The sequence below is a fragment of the Brachycentrus maculatus genome, unplaced genomic scaffold (assembly GCF_059751285.1).
Source record: "Brachycentrus maculatus isolate JH-2025_06_01 unplaced genomic scaffold, ASM5975128v1 h1tg000294l, whole genome shotgun sequence".
Classification (NCBI taxonomy): Eukaryota; Metazoa; Arthropoda; class Insecta; order Trichoptera; family Brachycentridae; genus Brachycentrus; species Brachycentrus maculatus.
Window position 1 is genome coordinate 530,363 of NW_028281045.1, and position 24,862 is coordinate 555,224.

General features: G+C 34.2%; 1 protein-coding gene across 2 annotated transcripts in view; it reads right to left on the reverse strand.

The window, feature by feature from the left end:
• Nucleotides 1-24,862, reverse strand: part of Crtc (CREB-regulated transcription coactivator) — an 83,113-nt gene that overhangs the window by 41,614 nt on the left and 16,637 nt on the right. The window lies entirely within an intron of this gene.

The window sequence follows — 24,862 nt, forward strand, 5'->3', positions numbered from 1 at the left end:
TATCTCGATCGATTACACATGAAGGAAAGGTGATCAGCCCTCCACTTCAGGTACCAGTCCAGTGTAATATTGAATAAATATTAGAGTGAAAAAATCACTTATATTTATTAAACCCCCCTGGGAATCGAGCCCGGGACCTCCAGAACGGTAGGCGAGCATGCTGACCATTACACTACGAGGTGGACAAGAGAATTGACCGCCGAGGTATAAATAGTATTAATTTACTAGATATCTTAGCCTCCGTAGTGTAATGGTCAGCACGCTCGGCTACCGTTTTGGAGGTCCCAGGCATGAAATTGAAATATTTGTTTGAATAGTAAAAACACAAGTATTTCTCTTTTAAAAATAAAAATAAATGTTTCGTTTGCACTTTTGTTCAATCAAGTTTTGAGACATAATTTGCGATTATCATGGCCGCTAAAATTTGTTTACTTGCGGCGACACTTGAATGAACAATATAAACAAGACATTTTTTTTACATTTGACCGGATTTTTTGTCCATTTTATCCGAAGTTCGTTACACAGAGGTCCATTATATCGAGATTTTACTGTACTGTTTTCTTGTCGGTCCCACGCGCGTACATCTCATGGTTGCGGACAAAATTGTTGACATCGCACAAAAAATACCTAAGAACGTACACAAGCATACGCACAAAATAAATAACCCAAGCGGTCGACCTTCGTCTGCGTGGTTACTCAATAAAATGTCGGAAGATTCGAATTTAGTCGAGCCTTTTTTGTTTGTTCTCCAAATATCGTCTGTCGGTCGTAAAGTATTTATTTATGATTAAATAGCGCGAGTTATAAAGGGTGTTTTTTAGAGGTGTACAAATTCAAATTTCCCGCAATAAATTGCCGTATGGCATGTTGCGCCATCTTGTTGAAACTACACACCAATGCCATTCAGTGTACGAAGAAGTCAGTAATCATGGTTCTGTAGCGCTCTCCATTGACCGTAACTTCAGGCCGGCGTCGTTCTTTTAAAAAATATGGGCCAATGATTCCACCTGCCCATAAAGCACACTAAATAGTGACTTTTAATGGATGTAAGGGCGTCTCGACAAATGTTTCTGAGTTTTCTCCATTCTGCCTATTAACATAGCCATTTAACCAAAAATGTGCCTCATCGGTGAACAAAATTTTGCGTTGAAAAAGAGGATCAAGCTGAATATTGTTTTCGGCCCATTCACTGAACCTACGACGCGCATAATGGTCATTCAGTCTATTCGTGGTGAAATGGCAAAACGTACCGACTACAAATCAACTGTCAACATTCAAATTGACAGTCTGTAGAAACAATGTTGCCAGTTTAAAAATCAAAGTCAACATCAACCGTCAACTGTCAATTTGACAGCCTTTGTCGAGACGCCCTTACATCCATATAAAGTCTCTGTTTGTGTTTTATGGACAGGTGGAATCATTGGCCGATATTTTTTTAAAGAAGATGCCGGCCAGAATGTTACGGTCAATGGAGAGCACTACAGAACCATGATTACTGACTTCTACGTACCACAGTTGAATGGCATTGATGTGACAGACCAGTGGTTTCAACAAGATGGCGCAACATGCCACACGGCGGGTGTCACCATCAATTTGTTGCGAGAAATTTGAATTTATATACCTCTAAAAAAAACACGCTCTTTATAAATATATTTTACTAGTCAAACTGATCTAGCCGTGTTTATTTGCACAATGGCGGGATTACATCGAGATTTCTGCTAATTAGCGAACGCTAATGTGCGACTATGCGGATTTATAATTAATTACATTACGCGCGTTACACTGTTCTCGGGTTTGAGCATCAAACAAACGTGATTTATGTTAAATAATATGAAATCAAATTGAAACAGAATTATTAATGACGTTAAAAAAGGTTTATTAAGGGCGTTTTGGACGGGAGTAGCGGGTGAAACAATATAAATACAAGCTTTGTTAGGGCCCAATGTACGTTAAATCGCAATAGAATTTTCTTTAAACCCAGCTAATATTTGACGTAATTGTTTTTCTTTTCTTAAAACATAGTTTTTATATTGATAAAATAAGTTTTTCTTCGAAATAAATATACGGTTTTGAAAAGAAAAGAGTTATTGAAAGATAAGGAGTTAAAAAAGTAAAAATATTTTTTCAGGATATATTCTAAAAAATAAATATAAAATATAGTATATGTTGTATTAAAAAAAAATCGGGCGTAAGGTGACAACCGGCTCTCAGAGCAGCCGGACACTTTTACGTGATTTCCTCGCATCAAAGAGCAAAACAATGCTGAGAAGTTCCTGATTGGCTCACACTAGATTATCCCTCTTGTTCCCAATACAGATTAAAAAAAAAATTGGCTAGAAGAAACAAAAATCCACTAAATGATCTATAAACCTGGTACATAATAAGCAAGGTAAATAATAAATGCAAGATCTCATAAAAAATAGCAATTGCTCAATAATAGCATGCTTTTGTGCTAATAATGAGCACGCGTATCTAGACCTTTAGATAGCATATATGGAGATATTCGAAACATTTCTGACAAATCCAACTGTGAAAAAAATGTTGAAGATATCGCTCACTCCTTTCAACAACTTCATATTTCAAAAACCGTCAATTTTCAGTTGTACATGTTTTCGGAATGCTCAGAAAATGTACTATATCCCAGCAAAAGCGGCATATTTTTAACTTAATATTTACCCGCTACAGGGCAGAAAGTGTTGTTTTTGCATTTAAAGAAAAGGTATTGTTTTATTTTTTTTTAATATACTAAATATTTTTCAAATGGAGAAAAAAACATTCAGGTTTTACCTAAAAAGATCTGTTGCACAGTAAACAGTTCAATAAGTGACTTGATATCTATTTTTAATACATTGTATTATATTTTTAAACTTTAAAAACGGTCTCCTGAAAAATCAAGTTTTTTGATATATGACGTTGTTGAAACGAGTGAGCGATATATCAAAATTTAGTGGCATGGCGTTTCGCGCGGAAATGTGATGGTCAATTGGCCAATTTAACTCAATCCACACAATTTTGTAAACCGATAACCGGTTTCACCGATCTTACAACATTATCAAGGTCAGACTATTAGATACAAAGTGTGACTCATTATAACAGATAAATACAGGTAAATAAATGACCACCTTGCCTTCTTTCGACTAATATAACACAAGCGTAACAAAATATACCGAAAATCTAGTTTTGAGAATGAAAATAAAAGCCCTCGGACATTTTCGAATTTAAGTGACATTGAAAGAGCGTTCCAATATTTCATCATATAGGAAAATGAAATTTCATCAATCAAGAACGCATGAAATGAATGAAATCTACGGTGTTTTAAAAGGCGATACTACAAAAAAAATATTTATTAATAATAATAATAAAACCCTTATTCGCACCCCAATGGTGCATAGGGCACTGCGTCATATAAACGCAGTGTTATCTTGATCGTTTACACATGAAGGAAAGGTGATCAGCCCTCCGCTTCAGGTACCAGTCCAGGGTAATATTGAATAAATATGACAGTGAAAAAATCACTTATATTTATTTTACCCCCCTTGGGAATCGAACCCGGGACCTCGAGAACGGTAGCCGAGCGTGCTGACCATTACACTACGGAGGCGGACAAAATTTAACCCTAGATACCCCATTTTAACCCTAGATAACGGGATATTCGTAATATTTACGACGGACATCCAATATGTAGGGAGCACCAAAGTAACACATGGAAAGAATAAAGTGATAATTAGCACTATCTTAAAAATATTACCGATATTTTATGTTCGTATTTCATACATGAAGACTCTAAGAAGCATATCAGGCAAGAGTTTTCGAGAAAAAGAAACGCCAGTATCAGGGAAATATGCGAGATCGAAGATGTCGTTAGGTGGGGAAGGCAACGAAGGAGACAATGGTATGCGCATGTGAGGAGAATGGAACCATCTAGACTCCTCCACATCGCGCTGTACGGCCAACCCAATGGTAGACGACTCCCGGGTAGACCACCAAACAGATGGGTTGATAGCTGGGAATCGACATCGCAGGAAGTTAATCCCTCTTAAAAACAGGCCACAAGGCCTACAACAAGATGAAGAAGAAGAAGAAGATTTCATACATATATAAAGTTTTCAACAAACATGTTGCGCTTACTTTTCAAATGTTTTTAATAAAAACAATTGGTAAAATGTGAGTTTTCGAGTTAAAATGAAATCGAACCCGGGACCTTCGGCACGGTAGATAAATACGCTAACCATTACACCACGGAGGTGGAGCAAACTGTACTTGCAAAAAACATCCCCCTTCCACCCGCGCTGCAAGTAGCATGCCTGAAAATCGAACCAATGTCGATTTTTGAGCAAACTCTTTTCTAGCAAAGTACGTACACACATGCTACTAAGTAGCATTTGTTCAATAATGGCATGCTTATGTGCTGGCAATGAGCACGTGTATCTAGACCTTTACAGTGTTCTTGTTGAGGTATAAAGCCCGCAAGAATAAGGTTTGTCTGTATTCTCGGTATTGACTGCAACACTAAATTATACATGTTGAAGTGCATAAAGAATGGACAGTATATTCATAGTTCACAAAGTATCCCCACGTTTGATAGGCTTGCTGATTGAGTTCAATTATTAAGTAGATCAGCGTTGTTGAGACATATCTACTATGGATAGGTAGGGTTGCCATTAGTTTTAAAAAGGGGGCAACAACTGCCCTTCTTCATGTGGCCTGTTTTTAAGAGTGATTAGCCCCCTGCGATATCCATTCCCAGCTGTCAATCCATCTTTGGTGGTCTACCCGGAAGTCGTCTACCTTGGGTATAATAATTGAGTCTGGATGGTTCCATTCTTTTTACACGCGCATACCATTATCGTCTTCGTTGTCTTCCCCACCTAACGGCGTCTTCGATCTCGCATATTTCTCTTATCCTGGTGTTCCTTATTCTATCTCGTAGACTTTTGCCAGATATGCTCCTTAAAGTCTTTATTTCTGACACTCTTGGCTCCTTTCAAGAACGTCATAAATCAAAAATCGTCAATTTGCAGTTGTGCATGTTTTTGGAATGCCCAGAAAATGTACTATATCCCAGCAACAGAGGCATATTTTTAACTTAATATTTACCCGCTACAGGGCAAAAAGTGTTATTTTTTCATTTTGAAGAAAAGGTATTGTTTAATTATTTTTTTAAATATAGTAAATATTTTTCAAATGGAGAAAAAACCTTCAGGTTTTACCTAAAAAGATCTGTTGCACAGTAAAAAGTTCAATAAGTGGCTGGTATTATATTTTTAAACTTTAAAAACGTTCTCCTGAAAAATCGAGTTTTTTTATTTATAACGTTCTTGAAAGGAGTGAGCGATATGTCATGATGGGTCGCATACAAGGATAGAGAAGGTAAACGTGAAAAATACATCACAAAGACCCAGACCGATTGAAAATAAATCTTTCCTGAATATATTTTGCACTTGGCGGGAATCGAACCCGTGACGCCAGTTTCGTAATCGAGCGTCTACCCAACTGCTCCTCGGCGCCTGCCACCCCCTCATTCCTCTCCATTTGTATCCATTCCTTGCAATATAATTTTTGTATGTAATTCATTTTACAACGAAAATCTGCATGATATTTTTCAAATTTCGCCAACAATTCTATCAGCAATCCGTAAATTCAAAGCCAGTTCGCGACACAAATGCAATTATGATTATAACTACACACAGCAGACAGCATACACGCGGGCTCGGGCTGTATGTAACTCAATTTACATACCGTGGGAATACGCAGCGGACCGTGGGAACCACCGCCTGTTTCGGCAATCTTAATTAAACAAAGCGGATATGTAATATTTAGTGCACGTGAGTTTACTCTGTTAGGATTTGGATCGTTCGACCAACCGGCGAGTTAGAGGAACTTACGAACGAAGAAATATATGGGTCATATTATTTTTTGACATCTCATCAAAGATGAAGAAGAATATGGAAGTCTGGGCATTTACGGGGCTTACGACCGTCATAGGCTGGTTTAAGTGATCACTTTACACACGTGTAACATTCACCAATTCTACCCATTATTGACAACCACACTACTCAAATTCTTGGAAGTTCTATATATATATGAACCAATTTAGAAACTTTGTTCTTGAATCACTAGAACTTCACTAGAGACATCTATTGGTGAGATGTAAAGAAGCTTTTTTACTAAGCAGAAACTCTTATATTAGTATGTGAGATCCGAATCCTGGATTATAATCACACACATGAGAAACGCCAGAAAATACCATTTTCATTTTTATTATTAAGCTTATAATTTGACCAGATAATTTATTTACAACATTTTGAGTGTGTCCAAATACACACTCAAATTTATTGGTATTTGGTATTTGGACACACTCAAAATGTTGTAAATATATGGGTATCTAAAAAATTGACCATAAGAAATAATTATTTTTTTAAAAATTAAACACTTGAATATACCACTTTAATGGGTTTTATTTATATATTTAAGAGAACATCGCCGTGGACTAACAAGTAATTATTTTTCGGAATTTGCAAATCACATAATGGAAACTAACCACTCATTTGACTCTCATACACTTAAATTATTACACTCTGTTACATATAAAGGTCAAGTCATGAATAATTTAGAAAATTTAGAAAAACATGAAAATTTAAATTCAAATAAAGCGTTAATTAATAATATACTGTTTCAAAATACGTCACCATTATAATCAATGTTTCCTTTTACAAAAAATCTTGTTCCTTAACCGCCCCCCTCCCTTACCCCTAAATATATTTTTTGTTTGTTAGTTTTAATTTGTACCAGAAGATGAAAACATCTGTAAGTTTACAAAACTAGTCGTATATATAAATATAAAACTCATTAAAGCGCTATATTCAAGTGTTTAATTTTGGAAAAATAATCAACACGTCATTCCACAAAGTTAATGCCGAATCAATTAATAATATAAGAAAGAATTGTGAAATAAGGAAAGAATCCATGGTCGAGAAAATCACTATCGATAAAATGAATAAAGGTGTGTTGAGATGTTTTGGACATGCGGAACGTATGAGAGAGGAAAGAACGGTAAAACAAATTTATGAGGCGAATGTAGTTGGAAAATGAAAGCAGAGGAAGACCGTTGAAAACTTATCACGATCAGGTATGTCGAATACTTGAAAGCGACCGGGTCAGGAATAATTGGAGGGTGTGTATGAGGAGATACATGAACGTGGAAGAGGCGAAGTATGTTTGCAAAGACAGAGTGGTGTGGCGTTCTCTTGGCGTTGCTATTGTCTCTGCCTCTCTGTTACAATTTTACATACGTTTCATAAAGGTCTCTGCTAATAAAAAAAACTCACTAAACTAAACCAAAGATGGTTCCATTAAATAGCATGTAAAAGATGTAAATTGAAACATAAATACAACTTCCGAAATTTGAGTAGTGTGGTCGTCAATCATGATTAGAATGGTGAAATAAAGTGATCAGTTAAATAAGCCTATGGACAGGTCGTAAGCCCTGTAATACACAACATCCAAATTTTCTTCATCTATGTTGAGATGTGAATATAAACGTTGAATGACTCATCTCTCAGTTCGTTTAAAATTTTGTTATATTGAAAATTAATATGTTGTCCATGAACGATAAAAATGTATAAACATATGCGATATTATTATTACAATGGTGTGTATTGTAAATACATACAACAATATGTAGCTGCCTACATACTAATGGGAATACTGGGCTTCTCGACTTTCGTGCGTTTTGCTATTTCATACATATTCTCAAATACGTGATTTAATATTGTTAAAGCTATGACGTTCAAATTCAGAGTGCGAACGGCCACGTTAGTGACCAGAGGTGTTTCTGCGAAAAATATACAGATTATAGTATATAACTACTCGCCGAGATTTTATTTGTACCAGACGTACACGTCTCGTCAGGACAATCACTACACTAACAGGTAACAATATATACTAGACAAAATATCAACAGCATGGGTTATTAGTCGGTCAAACATCAACTAAAATATTAATGATATTTTCATTACTTGGTTCGGCAGTCACTTTCTTGTAATATCTATCTATTTTTATTAAAGTTTTACTAGGTAAGTACCACTATTTTTAAAATTGTGTTGTGAAACGCGTTACTATGCATTCCGCGTCATTTTCAAACACCGTTCGGTATTTGAAAATGATGCGGAATGCATCGAAACACAATACATTATTAGAAATATCGGTATTTACCAAGTAAAACTTAAATAAATTAATAAAAATTCAAATATACAAATAATAAACCTCCTATGCAGACAAAAATATTACAAATTAAACTGTTAAATCAATTACTTGAATTTAATAAAATTTATTTAAAATCTATTTTCTGTGTGCTTTTATGGTACATTTTTCTACTTTCGGATATTTCGAGTCTCATACACATTTCATAAGACAACTTTGCACGAAAGTCGAGCGCCGTCTGTATATGTGCCATACATAACATTGATATTGGTGAGTAATCATTATTTTATTTTCTTAGCTCGGTCCACTGACACAGCTATCAGCATCCGATATCTCGAATCACGCGAGTTCTTCGATAACGTGTCGAATCCTAATAACAAATTCTGATGTTTTCATAAACACGAAACCAACGAGCAGAAGACGCTCCCCCCGCGGCGAGTTCAGACGTTCAGACAGTCCGCCATACACGTACGATAATTAACACGTTGACTGCCAGCTACGAGATAACTCGTAGATTGCGTTCTTTGCTAGGACGCCGACTACGACTTATCTCGTACTGTGTTTACTTGCCATATTATTATTATTATTTTACACAGCATTATTTTTGGAAAACGAAGGACATTTAAATAAATTAGAGATTATTCAAAATAAAGCTATGAGAATAGTACTTAAGAGAAATAGATATAAGAACGTAGAAAAAATTAGAGAAGAACCCAACTATATAAAAAAAACACCAGTTACCTTTATAAAAAAAAACATAATATACAATATGCTTATCTTTATATATAATTTTTTTAACGAAAAATTACCCAAATATTATAAGGATAAAATAGTTTAAAACATAAAAATTCATGAACATAGTACTAGACACAAGGATAAAATAAGACTGCTATTTTTGAAAAAAAAAACAACGTCGCAAATTGTATAATGTATAAAGATTTGAAAATGTATGATGAGATGCTTGAATTTATGAAGAATGAAAAGAGTCTTAAAAAAATTAAAATGAATGTTTTGTTTACTGTAAGAAGATGTAAATACATATCGCTCACTCCTTTCAAGAACGTCATAAATCAAAAATCGTCAATTTTCAGTTGAGCATGTTTTCGGAATGCCCAGAAAATGTACTATATCCAAGCAAAAGAGGCATATTTTCAACTTAATATTTACCCGCTACAGGCAGAAAGTGTTGTTTTTGCATTTTCAAGAAAAGGATTGTTTAATTTTTTTTTTTTAATTTACTAAATATTTTTCAAATGGAGAAAAAACCTTCAGATTTTACCTAAAAAGATCTGTTGCACAGTAAAAAGTTCAATAAGTGGCTTGATATTTATTTTTGATACATTGTTTTATATTTTTAAACTTTAAAAACGTTCTCCTAAATTTTTTTTTTATTTATAAGTTTTTTATTTATGACGTTCTTGAAAGGAGTGAGCGATATATGATGTAAATTTAGTGTAAAAAATAATTTGCATTAATTGTAATATAAGCCAACTAAAGGAAATTTTTCACCATCATCATCAGTGCTAATAAGGATAGATGGCTTCTGAGAAGAGAACAAAAAATTAATGCTGGCTTACGTGGACAGAAAATTTATTAATAAATGAACAGAAAATAAATTATAAAAAAATATTTAAAACAAAGAAGTAAAAGAATATTTTTTATTAAATATGATTAAATGAAATTGGCTGAAATTCCGAAAATTACCGTGGCAGTCAACGTGTTAAGTTGACAACTATTGCGCCGTACAAACAAGGAAAACATTTCAATAAATTACCGATGAAATATAGACTCGGAATTCATAATATGAAATACATCATTGATTTAAATTATGCATAAAAAAATAAACAGCTACATGGATATTATATTGAAGTGATAGTTTTAGAATGAAGGTTAGAGATGTGACTGATGGGTAACGGTTACTATTTCGGTTTATATTTCTTTCCAGGTTAAATTTATTTTATCACATTGACTTGAATTTTACTTGGTAAGTACCACTATTTCTCAAAATCGATTGTGACACGTTCTGCAGAATGCACGGAAACGCGTGTCACAATACATTTTAAGAAATAGTGGTATTTACTAAGTTTTTTATGGCAAATTGGTCTCAGAGTTCCAGGTTGTTCCAGCTGAAACACCCAGGAACTTCCAGGAGTCATCTGTATGACATTAAATAAATTTCAGTATTAAACTCAAAAATCTGAAGCGTACGGCTGACCTTCTTGCCTTCGTGTAATTGACTATCTGGTTAACAAAGTGCCTATATGATGCGGTGCCCTATGCACCATTTGGGTGGGAATAGGATTCAAAGAAGAAGTCTACATTATCAAAGGGTCAAAAAATAATTCATAGACAAAATCCACTAAAGAATGGGAGTCGAATATGAAGCGTTCTTTAGAATTCTTCTTTAGTCTTCTTGACCCCGTCAAAGAAAAAGCAGTCTATTTAAAAATGGGGGGGAGTCAAATAAAAAGAAGTCTACTTTATAATGGGGGTCAAAGAAAAGGATGAAGTCCACTTAAGAATGGGCGCCTGGCGAACTGACCGAGTTGTGACGTAGTAGGCGACTGGAAACTTGTTATAATTTTGATAAAATAAAATAAAGTATGACGGAAGTCGAGCCCCCAAAATCGATAACAGATAAATAATAAGATAAATCACCGAGTAAAATAACAAGGTTAAAGGCGTCTCCACTTGTTTTTATTAAAGATGATAACAAATTTATTTATTAATTTATTTATTTTATACCTCAGTTCCTCGTTCGCGACACAGTTGCAACAAAAAGGAAAAAATACTGAAATTGTATTAATTGAATCATCTCATGTAACCCTTATCCACACCCAATAGTGCATTGCATATTGCGTATTGACACAGAGTTAACTTGATCGTTACTTACACGAAGGCAAGGTGATCACTCCTGCGCTTCGGGGACCAGTCCAGGGAAATATTAAATAAATATTAGAGTGTAAAATCAGTAATATTTATTTTCACCCCCCCCCCCCTGAGAATCGAAACCGGGACCTCCAGCACGGTAGCTAAACACGCGATCCATTACACCACGGAGGTGAATTAAATACAGCGGTTTGAAATCATCAAAATACTTAATCGGTAGTCTAAATTCAAAATATCTTCATCTTTTTAATAAATCATTTTTCTATTTATTTCATAGTAATTATTACTTGTAAAATATTACTTGTATTAATAATCTATATTTTGCCTTTTTAGAACAGAGATTACCCTAGTTATTGAAGCAATGCTACAAAAGAAATAAAAACAAAACCACGAATTTGTTTATTTTTTAAGTAATAATAAAATAATTTCATTAATTGATTCGGCAATCACTTTGTGGTAAAAATCTATCCATTTTTAATTAATGTTTTACTTAGTAAATAACATTTAAACCACGATTTTATTTCTTCTTTTAACCATTTTATTTTTACTTTTACTCACTTTATTTGTATATTTGTATATTGTAGTATTATGTATTTACTAAGTAAAACATTAATTAAAAATTAATAATAAAATAACTCAAAAAAACAATAATTATCTTTCACCGTCCCAAAATATGTAAAAATAGGATGGATAGATAAATATAATACCACAAATTATCATGGAATCAATGAATGAAAAACAGACAAACTCAGTTTATTGAGCTTCAAAAGTGGAAACATATGAGATTATTAGTTTCACGAAAAAAGACACTCTTTGTTTTTCCCAGTGAGAGTAAATAGTATTCATAATCAAAGCCAGAGTGTTGGGTCTACTCGGAATGTTTATTTAGGTATCGCTCACTCCTTTCAAGAACGTCATAAATAAAAAATCGTCAATTTTCAGTTAGGCATGTTTTCGGAATGCCAAAAAAATGTACTATATCCCAGCAAAAGAGGCATATTTTTAACTTAATATTTACCCGCTACAGGGCAGAAAGTGTTGTTTTTGCATTTTGAAGAAAAGGTATTATTTAATTTTTTTTAAATAAAATAAATATTTTTCAAAAAGAGAAAAAACCTTCTGGTTTTACCTAAAAAGATCTGTTGCACAGTAAAAGTTCAATAAGTGGCTTGATATTTATTTTTAATACATTGTATTATATTTTCAAACTTTACAAACTTTCTCGTAAAAAATCAAGTTTTTTGATTTATGACGTTCTTGAAAGGAGTGAGCGGTATTTCCGCACATTCCAGCCTTACACAGCACACAGACAAGCGACACCGTCCGCTTTGCGACATTTGACCAAATTTTTCGTCATCACATATTTTAATTAAGATACTAACTGTATCCGGCCACGCGTTGCTGTGGCTCAGTCTGGTCAAATGGAAAATAAAGAAATTAGAAAGCGACAGATTTCTGAAAAGTTTATTTTCGCAATGATTTTGAGCTAACATGTAAAATAAGGTGTAAATACCCAGACTTCTATATTTTTCTTCGTCTATGTTGAGATATCAATGATCATAATGGCGTTTTATGAAGTACCCTACGGTAAACATAAAAATAAATAAATGTAATGAAATCTCGACGAATTCAATATAGCCCTTTTTATAGCTCCCTTGTGTGTTGTTGCGACTTGTAACTGTACGGTTTCAGTACAAATTGGTTTCAATGAAATACAAATACGTATTTCGTGTATTTTTATATTGAAGATTTTACAGTTTTCTTTCAAGTTTGAACTCCTCACCGATTTTTTTTGCGATTAATAAATAATAATAATTTATGTTATTTTACTATTATTTAGGTCAGGAGTCGTAATAATCGTCGGGTATGTATGAGATGCATGGATGTAGAAGAGGCGAAGAATGTTTGCAAAGACAGAGTGGTGTGGCGTTCGATTCTCTCCGCCAACCCCTGCGGGGGAGCGGCGTGATGGTTAGTTAGTTAGTTTTTATTCGGATATAATAAATAATAATAATTGTCTTATCAATAATCCCTAGTTCAGCCTACCATACACTTTAATTTTTATTTAATTTCTAATATTTAATTAAATAGAGTTAAATTATCATCGCTCAGGGAGGCATCCTGCCCAACATCTTGTCCATGCTCCAACTCACTAAGGCCAAGGAGAAGGTGCAATAATATGGCCGGTCCACATTTCCCTGCCGCAAACGCCAAATAACGACGTTTTTTTTATAAAAAAAATCATTTTCATATCATAATGCACGTCTGTATAGGAGACCTTGAGGTAGCATTGAACGAAAATGGCGCTAGATAAATTATCATAAATTATTATTAATAATTAATAAAAATAGAAATACGGCTACCATGCTGGAGGACCCGGGTTCGATTCCCAAGAGGGTCAAAAAAAATATATCAGTGATTTTTCGGTCTAATATTTATTAAATACGACTGGACTGGTACCTAAAGCGGAGTGCTGAACACCTTTCCTTTGTGTATTTAACGATCAATATAACACTGCTTCTATATGACGCAGTGCCCTGTGCATCATTGGATGCGAATAAGGGTTTGAAGAACCCCAATGGTGCATAGGGCACTGCATCATATAAACACAGTGTTATATTGATAGTTAACCCACGAAGGAAAGGTGGTCAGCCCTCCGCTTCAAGTACCAGTCCAGGGTAATTTAAATAAATATTAGATTGAAAAAATCACTTATTACCATCATTATCACGTATTTATTCAACCCCCCCTGGGAATCGAACTCAGGACCTCCACAACGGTAGCCGAGCGTGCTGACCATTACACTACGGAGTCGGATAGGGGTTAGAAGAATTATTATTATAAAATGAATAAATTGCGGTTTTAATAGTTGACGCCAGCCGTGTGACAAATATGTAGTTTAATCCGATGCCGGCGCAGCAAAAGGCCGCACATAAATTAAATTTACTAACCAGTCTGGGTTGCGTGAATTTTCAAAAATCCCATCGGGAGTGTGGGGGATACGAACTGCGCCGGCCGCTCGCCGGTACATACCTACTACCGGCCGACCAAATAAGCCCATCGATAATCCCATTAAAAGTTTAAACCCGACAATCAGTTGGGCGATCGACTTCGACCCAAATAAAGTGGGCTAACTCCGCAAAACGGGACACTGATTGCGAAAAGGAGGGCGGACTTTTGTTTACGAGGGTACGCCAATAAAGACTTGATCACAAGGACTCGCCCCGACAAAGATAAAAACACATAACATTTTGAGTATGTGCAAATCTTGTTCACAAATCGCTCACTCCTTTCAGCAACGTCATATATCAAAAATCGTCAACTTTCAGTTGTGCATGTTTTCGGAATACCCAGAAAATGTACTATATCCCAGCAAAAGCGGCATATTTTAAACTTAATATTTACCAGAAGGGCAGAAAGTATTGTTTTGCATTTTGAAAGAAAAGGTATTGTTTAAATATACTAAATATTTTTCAAATGGAGAAAAAACATTCAGGTTTTACCTAAAAAGAAGTTTCGCAAAAAAAAAGTTATTTTTAATACATTTCATTATATTCTAAAACTTTAAAAACGATCTCCTGAAAAATCCTGAAGTTTTTTGATACATGACGTTGTTGAAAGGAGTAAGCGAAATCTGGGTTTCTCTGCTCAGGATTTTTTTATACTGACATTTCAACAAAACGTAGATGAACATCTACGTTTAAATGTTAATACAAATTTTTTTTTAGTGGAGAACCCAGATTTGTTTGTTGATTCATTCTACGTTCTAACCCTAAGCCGCACCCAATGATGGATAGGGCACTGCATCGTATTGACGCAGTGTTATCTTGATCGTTACTTACGTGAAGGCAAGGTGATCACTCCTGTGCTTCAGGGCAATATTTAATCAAATACTAGAGGGTTAAATCACAAATATTTATTTTCACCCCCTATGGGAATTGAACCCGGGGGACCTCCAGCACGGTAGCTACAGTGAATCTAGAGTTATTTTACATCTCGTTGTTATGTTTTTTTTTAATATAAATCAGGTAAAATAAATATGATCATAAATAAAATAAAATAAAATAAATATGAATATAAATAAATCAGAGGTGAAAAAAATAGTAATAATAACGGACAGTAAACACGCTAACCATTACACCACGGAGGCGAATATTCAGATTTGTGAACAGTTATTTTTATGATGACATCTACAGATAGATGAACATCGATTTTGAGATGTCAATATAAAAAAAAACTCCGTGTAGAAACCCCGATTTGTGAATGAAGTATTTGGACGCACTCAAAATGTTGTGAATAAAAATTTACTCTACGTCCTTTCGCGATAAATTCCAACGTCAATAAGATAATCTTTTTTTTTAGATAGATGTGTTACTTTTTGTGACAAAAAGAGTCAGTTCTTTGACCTTTTTGTGTTTATACAGGGTGACCTCTATAATGGGGTAAAGAGTATACAGACCGGATCTTAATGCATCGAAAAGGTGACACAACCGGCCAATGGATGTAAAAGGTGTTTTCAGTTTATTCATTAATGGAACAGGTATTGTGAGGATAAAAAAGATAAAAAGATACTAACAACAGAGGTCATCAAAAATGGACTCAAATTCAGAATTGGGTCCATCACGTTCTGTTGGCTTTAGTATCGTAGCCATACAGGAGAAAGTGACCAAGTGCATTTTTTTACAAAACCGTGATCATTGACTATTTGATATTTTACTAGCTTAATATTGCCCTGAAAATATCCCAAAGGATTTTAAACTTGTAAGTATAATATATTGACTTGGTAAAAATGACTAACTACATTGATGTTTATTTTGTTGCCAAGCAAAAGTGACTTATGTGGCCCTCCTGAACATTTTACGTTTTGGTAGTTGGTCACTTTCTCCTGTACAACTACAGTTACAATGGATTGGATACGTTTTATTTTTACCAGTGGCGTGCACAGATAATTAATTAGGGTAGGCAGTAGAGATAGGCGAGGAGTGTATGTCAGTACAGAAGAGTGTGGCGTTCCATCCTCTCTGCCTACCCCAGCGGGGAAACGGCGTGATGGTAGTAGTAGTAGTAGTAGAGATAGATAGTAAGGTAAGCTAGATACTACTTGCTAGGGTAGGCAGTACGGCTGTCCAAACTCAAAATGCAGTAGGTGACATTTTTTTGTAGCACGTGTTTTTTGCATTTTTGGAATAAGTAGATTCTACTTAGTGCAAAAATACAAAAAACGTACTACAAAAAAATGTCCCTTACTGTGTTTTAAGTTTGGACAGCCGAGTAGAGGTAGGTAGTAAGGTAAGCTAGTAATACTTAGTAAGGTAGGGTAGGTACTGGTTGCGTTTTTGTATGTCGCGCGGGTAAGTTAGGAAAGGCACTGGTTTTTTGCCTATATGGAATGCACGCCCCGGATTTATACATATGTACATATTAATTATATTTTTGTAAGCTATACCTAAAAGCAAGATCAATCACCCTATGCACCATTCAGTACGCAATAACTAACTGATTAAATATCACGCCGCTTCCCCGCAGGGGTAGTCAGAGAGAATAGAACGCCACATCACTCTGTCTCTGCAAACATTCTTCGCATCTTCCATATTCATGCATCTCCTCATACATACATCCCTACTATTCCGACTTCTATCCTGACCGTTGTCAAGTTTTTGACATCGTATTCAAGTTTTCCTCTGCTCCTAAATACAACCGCCACGTAAATTTGCTTTCCCTTACTTTCCTCACTCATTCGTTCCGCATTCCCAAACCAACGCAACACACGTTTTTAATTTTATCGATAATGCTTATCTCAGCCTTGCGTTCCTTCCTTGTATCACCATTCAAACATCTGTATCATACACCGTTCTGCCGCACATTCGTCTGAGAGATCGCATTTCGACAGCGTTTAGTCTACTTTCATCCATCTTTCGCCACCTCCATGCTTCACTTTCATACATTTAAGTCGGTACCAGGACACCATTGTGTACTGCCAGTTTAGCTGACGCCATCATCATTTATGTGTGGTTAAAAATAGAACCTGCGAATTTTATTCTCATGAGATGAACCAATACCCGAGAATACCTATAAATTTATCTTCTTTTGTGTCTTATTCTTCGTTTAGTTTTCGCCGTTAGGTTTTTAAAGAAAAAGAGGTTTAAAAAAATATTATGTATCTCAGCGGGAACCCTTTTGGGTGAAGAAACTAACAGGGAAATTTGTCCTACCATAAAAGGTCGGCGCGAATGCGGCAAATGAGACAAAAAGATTTGTACAACGGAAGAAGCAAGAGATAAAAAATAACTAGCGTACTCCGACTCAGCGTGAGATGGAGAATTAGTTGACCTGCTATTAAACGATTACAGTTTCTCCAGGGTATGCTTGGCTACAATAGTTTAGAGACTAGAAGGAATGTGTATTTGATTACGCATTTTTATCGATTATTGCGCGGTATGATCGATAATCCTGAAATTATCCGGATCATTGGTCTGTATGTTCCCGATAGTAACCTAAGACAGCGTCGGCATAGATTGTTTCACATTCCTATACACAGGACCAACCTGCCGATGGTTATGCCTGTAGGAAGAGCTACCGCTATGTTGAACAATATCACATTGGATATTGATCTGTTCCATGTGTCCGAAGGAGTTTTCCGAAGCGGGATTCTTCTACACCTTTAAGTCTTCTTGCTTACTTTTAATATATACGCCTTGAATATTGTTTGTTATGTATATATTATTTTTTTGTTGAATAAATTGAAATTAAAAATTGAAAATTGAAATTGAAAATCTATTAATGAGAAAAAAACTTCATTTTGCAAAGTTAAGATACGAATTTTTACATCTCACATGCTTTTAGTGAAATGGAGCTTCGTTTGCAAATAATAAATGAAAACAATGAATCGAAGATAAGAAGATTAAAAAAAATAATAACCCGCAATGGCTGTATTTTTTAAGGCAGGTAGGAAGGTAATAATAGGGAAGGTCAATGTGAAAAACACATCACACATACCCAGAGGTCAATTGAAGATAAATCTTTCTTGGATTTATTTTGCAATTGGCGGGAATCGAACCCGCAACGCCAGTTTCGCAGTCGAGTGTCCCCAACGTGTACCCAACGACACCACCGTGCCTGTCATATTGCATTGTATAAGTATGTATACATATTGAGCACGTAGGATTTTTTTATTGACATATAGATGAAGAAGAATAAGAACTGGGTATTTACAGCGCCTAGGACCTGTCATAGGCTGGTTTAAAAAATTACTTTTTACACTTACAACATTCACCATTCTACCCATCACTGACAACCACACTTCTCAAATTTCAATAAAACTTGAAAAATTTTAATTTCGAAACAAGATGTAAAACGTACTTAAGTTTGTTATGCTGTAGAAATCCAACGCTCTAAGCTTGCAAGTGGTCGATTCAATTAGAGCTGCCAAAGAAGTATACATAAACATTTATGAATTCCGAAATAATAATAATAAAACCCTTATCCGCACCCCAATGGTGCATAGGGCACTGCTTCATATGAACACAGTGTTATCTTGATCGTTTACACACGAAGGAAAGGTGATCAGCCCTCCGCTTCAGGTACCAGTCCAGGGTAATATTGAATAAATATTACAGTGAAAAAATCACTTATATTTAATTCACCCCCCTGGGAATCGAACCCGGGACCTCCAGAACGGTAGCCGAGCGTGCTGACCATTACACTATAGAGGCGGACAATTCCGAAAAGAAGGAATAAAATAAAAAAAAATAATAAAAAAACAGAGTTCATCAGTAAGGGGATGTTGTAAGGGTTGATAAAATTGCTTTAGACGTTAAATTATTTAGAGAGAAATATTTTAGTATTAATGAAGGCTGGCTTTACAGCTTTCGTTACTCGGGCGTACGAGACGTATAAAAGATACCAAGGAGATGTGGAGAGATATAATGAGAAAATATAAAATGGGGATATTAACCGTCCCCTCCCGGTGATATGCGTAGTAAATGCATAAATTTAAATAGTAAATTTCACTTTAAAAATGAAAATATCAATATAAATTGTAACAGATACGGGCTCACAATTTTTGTACTCCTACGTAATACTTTTACGTCTTACATAAAAAGTATTATAATATAAATTAAGGCGAAGAATTGGAGTAGTGTGGTTGTCAATAATGGGTAGAATTTGTGAATGTTACACGTGTGTAAAGTGATCACTTAAACCAGACTATGACGGTCGTCAGCCCCGTAAGTGCCCAGACTTTATGCCCATATTCTTCTTCATCTTTGATGAGATGTCAAAAAAATAATATGAAAATAACTCCTGTAATTGGAGATAATCCAGATTTTGTGTACAAGTATTTGTACACACACAAAATGTCTTATTTTTTTCTCTTTTTTAGGTATTTACCAGAGCTAACATTACAAAATTCAACTTCAACTATGCTCAATAAAAGCAACATTTAGGAATAGTTACATTTTTCCTGTTTTTAAATCACATGTTCATATGGTGTACAAAATACATATGACCGGTGAACGCGGAAGTTTTTAGCACTGTAAGGGAAGGGTTAACACAACGAGAAATTTCAACGCAATCCAAAATTTTATTTAATAATGTTTTTACGACGAAATATTTCTGAAATGCCCAGAAATATACATAGACATATCGCTCACTCCTTTCAAGAACGTCATAAATCAAAAATCGTCAATTTTCAGTTGTCCATGTTTTCGGAATGCCCAAAAATGTACTATATCCCAGCAAAAGCGGCATATTTTTAACTTAATATTTACCCGCTTCAGGGCAGAAAGTGTTGTTTTAGCATTTTGAAGAAAAGGTATTGTTTAATTATTTTTTTAAATATACTAAATGTTTTTCAAATGGGAAAAAAACCTTCAGGTTTTACCTAAAAAGTTCAGTAAGTGGCTTGATAATTATTTTTAATAATGATTAAAGAAAACACTTGTTTTTTACCACTTGAGTAAAACTACTTTTTTTAATTACTTTTTTTTTAACATGTCTTACCACAAAGTTAATGCCGAAACAATAAATAAAATATTTTTAATACATTGTATTATATTTTTTAACTTTAAAAACGTTATCCTGAAAAATCAAGTATTTTGATTTATGACGTTCTTGAAAGGAGTGAGCGATATATGTAAAAATAATGAAATATACTGCATTGATATCTCGACATAGATGAATAAGAATAATAAAGTCTGGGTATTTATTCAACTTAACCATAGATGCTATCTAGAACTCGCATATTATAGAAGGTGTCTCGGCGGGTGTATAGGAGACGCAAGAACGCGGAGGAGGCGAGGAATATTTGCAATGACATAGCGCGGTGTGGCGTTATATCCTCTCTGCCTACCCCTGAAGCGTGATGGTTAGTTAGTTACAACTTTACAGATAAGGTAGACGATGGATAAACTTCTGAGAGAGAAAAAAAAAACATGTCGATTTGTAAAAAAAAATAGCGTGCCTAAGAAAGGTCACATTAATCGACTGAAGTTGGTAGGAAATAAATTGAGACTATCTAGGGGTAACGAAGAAGTTTGGTAGAGGAGATGAATTAGACACGAAAAAAAATAAATTTATAGGTATTCTCACAAATTTGGCTTATCTCATGAGAATTATACTCGAATTATACTTTTTCTTTTTATTTTTTTTAAATTCTTTTGCATTTCACAATATATGAACGTGGCCTACGTAAATCGCCATCTGTATGACATAAAAAAAATATTTAATGTCATACAGATGACTCCTGGAAGTTCCTGGGTGTTTCAGCTGGAACAACCTGGAACTCTGAGACCAGCGTTATGTATACATATATTTTTAACGTATTCACTTTACTCCTTCCTAGACATCTTTTATCGGGAGTACTCTGTCTTTGCGAAGCATTTCCAGCATAGCTTTTTTTATGAAGTCCCGTTCATTATATCGACGTGCCCTACGTAAAGTGCTCTAACTACATTTTTGTCAATTTTGAGATAATTGGTGTAAGTTATAACTGACCGTTATCTACAAATATAAACAAACAAAAAATATATATAAAATAAATTACGCCTAGTTTTCAGGCGTATAAGACGCTATCTACATCGAATTTTCGAAATGAACTGAACTCCTAAAACGCTAACTACTTAATTTTGACAAAGCATAAAGTTTTAAAATGATTCAATACATTATTTTATCGTGTTAGTTAATGAATATTACTAGTTTAGAATTTCAGATAAAACCGTTAATTAATAAAAAAGAATACGTTGAAAAAATCTTCTAAGCTCTCTCCTGTAAAGTAACAGATTTGCAGATAGAGTGCTTTACGTAGGGGCTGTCGATATTATAATTACAAGTACAAAAAAAAAATATATTAGTACAAAAAAATATCCCACAAAGGCATGGCTTGTGTGTGGGCATACATTTTATTAAGGTTATAAGAAAACGGCACTGGCAAAAATACAATGCATATCAGAAATATTTTTATTAACCCTTATCCGCACCCAATGGTGCATAGGGCACTGCATCGTATTGACGCAGTGTTGTCTTGATCGTTAACATACGAAGGCAAGGTGATCACTCCCGCATTTCAGGGATTTTTTTTTCATTTTCAGTCCATGGTGATATTATATTAATTAAATATTAAAGAGTGAAAAATCACTAATATTTATTTTCACCCCCCCCCCAGGAATCGAACCCGGGAGCTCCAGCCCGGGGAGGCGGACAAAATCAGACAAAATCTATTTTTAACAACACATAAATGATAATAGCGAAAACTAAACTGGCAGTACACAATGGAGTCCTTTCACCAACCCTAATATATGGAAGTGTAGCATGGAGTTGGCAAAAGAAGGATGAAAGCAGACTAAATGCGATCGGATGCAGACGAATGTGTGGCTAAACGATGTATAATATTATAGTTGTTCGAATGGTGATGTAAGGAAGCAAGGCTGCGATAAGCATTATTGATGAAATTAAGAAACGCGTGTCGAGTTGGTTTGGACACGTGGAACGATTAACTGAGGAAAGAACGGTAAAACAAATTTATGAGACGACTTAAGTCAATTAAATAAACAAATTCATAAGACGAATGAAGAAATATGAGCAGAAGAAGTCCGAGGAAAATTTGACATGATCAAGTATGTCAACTGCTCGAAAGTGGTCAGGTCAAGAGTTAGAATAATCGGAGGGCATGTATGAGGAGATGGATTAATGTGGAAGAGGCGAAGAATGTTTGCAAATACAGAATGGTGTGGCGTTCTATCCTCTCTGACTACCTCTGCGATAGGAAGTGGCGCGATGGTTAGTTAGTCGCATAAATAATTAGTTTCAGAAATCATCTCCGATCATCCATAAAGTCAATAAATAACAATCATAATAAATACACTACAAATATTACACATATAAAATTGCGTATTGCTCTATTTCTATATTGGCTACTTCTACACAAGTTATATAAATAATATCAATTTAAATAAACACTACTCTACGCTAAAATAATAATCAAGATGAGGATTGTCGATAATAAATACAAAGACCACTAGGAAAACTGGATTAATAATATCAGGTACTCAATAAGGAATATTTTTAATGAAAAATATGCGAAAAAAAAAATGAAATTTCGGTTATTAAAAAAAAATTAAAACTTGTACAAACCACTTATAGTGTGTATGTTATAAATAAAACTCAGTAAGTGGTATTATGGAAGTGTTGATTTTTATTAAATAATTAACATGCCATTCCACAAAGTCAATGCCGAATCTACAAATAATATGAAATTTCGGTTATTAAAGACCTCATTTTATTAAGCTTGTGTCGGGTTGTGGTCCCGTGGTTAGCGTCGCAGACTTAGAGTTTCTCGGTACGAACCCACTCTACCACAATTTGATTTCTAATAATGAGCCGCTTAGGCTCACAGAAATAGTACGAAATTGAAATATTTGTGTAAATAATAATAAAAAAACACAAATATTTCGCTTTTAACTAAAAAAAAAGTTCTTGTTGTGTTGCTCTTGCGTGAGTTATTAATCTAAACCATAGGTGGTCAACTCGCGGCCCGCGGCGACCTTACATGTATGACGAAAATATTTTTTTTAAATATCGAGTCCTTCAGAATATATTTTAAATCATATTTGAGTTATTAAAACCAATCAAGTTTCTGTAATTACATGAAATGCATATATTCTGGTGAAAACAAACTCAAATCTCGCACTGAGTGGCCATTGATAAATTGGTTTTATTTAAAATAAAATTGGTAATATTGTTTGATTTATGAGCCCAAATTAATAATTTTGATTGTTAAAATTGATAAAAATGTTTATTACTATACAAATACAATGTTTGTTTTCTTCTCACATCTAGTTGTATTAACGTTTTTTTCACAATTACCTTGATTGTACTTTCTGATTACAAATTATTTAAAATACTTGCAAAAAATTAATAAGTATGAAATTCCTTTTAATATATGTTTTTTCAATTATTACTGTGTAATTATTTCAATTATTATTACAATTATTATTATCTGTGGCCGTTAGGAAAAAATTAGGTAACGTATGCGGCCCGGGATGCAATTTGGGTTGGTCAGGCCTGATCTAAACGAACAAGAATTGCATAATATTTTTAAATATTGAAATTTAAGTTTTGAAAGATAAACTCATCATAAACAGCAATCTATGTACATACATAGTATAAGACAATGTGACACGTACAAGGAAAGAAACATAACAAAATCACTAATCATCTTATGAATACGTCCGACTAGTTCCATATTCTAATAAAAAAAAATCACAATTTTCAATTTGCCCGGTTTTCCATGTGGCCGCAGAATTGATTAAAGGGTTAAACATAATAAGGGTTAGTTAGATAATATTATAATGACAATGGATAAACTAAAATTCCGCCGAACGGCCAAAATATAATTTTCCAAAGATACTTGAATAATGCATAGTTTAATAAATAGCCTGTCACATCGGTGTTGGCACAGCTGTTGCAACCTAATGTTAGTAAACAAGATGAACCGAGTGTTGGCTGACAATAACTATATCATTACAACGAGACAACATAACATTCGACAAAAAAATTATAATATGCGACAACTACGCTATGTCTAGATGTGGTAAATCCGATACGCAGTAGCTTTCAACCAAACAAATTAAACATAAAAAATAACTTTAAACATTTAACTCCTTCAGCCACGATATTGATATGAAAATGTAAAAAAACAGAACAGGGAAAAAATACGAAAATTTTCTTCCCAAGTATACAAAATTGTTTGAATTTTCATTATAAAAAAAAATTGTAAAAGAAAAACACACCACTTGAGTTTATTTTATTATAACGACTAGTTTTGGAAGCGATGATTCCATCTTCGGGTCTAAATATAAACTTAAGCAAAATAATTATCTGTTATATAAATAAATAAATAACTCCCGAAATTAGTCGTTATAATAAAATAAAATATAACTCAAGTGATAAAAAACAGATATTTTTCTTTTACAATTTCATCGTGTTTCACAAAGTGAATCCCGATACAAAAAAATAAAGAAATAAACATAATTTCATTAATTGATTCGGCAGTCACTTTGTGGTAAAATCTATCCATTTTTAATTAATGTTTTACTTAGCAAATACCACTATTTCTTAAAATCTACTGTGACACGTGTTTCGATGCATTCCGCATCATTTTCAAACTCGGTGTTTGAAAATGATGCGGAATGCATCGAAACACGTGTCACAGTAGATTTTAAGAAATAGTGGTATTTACTAAGTAAAACATTAATTAAAAATAAATAAACATAAA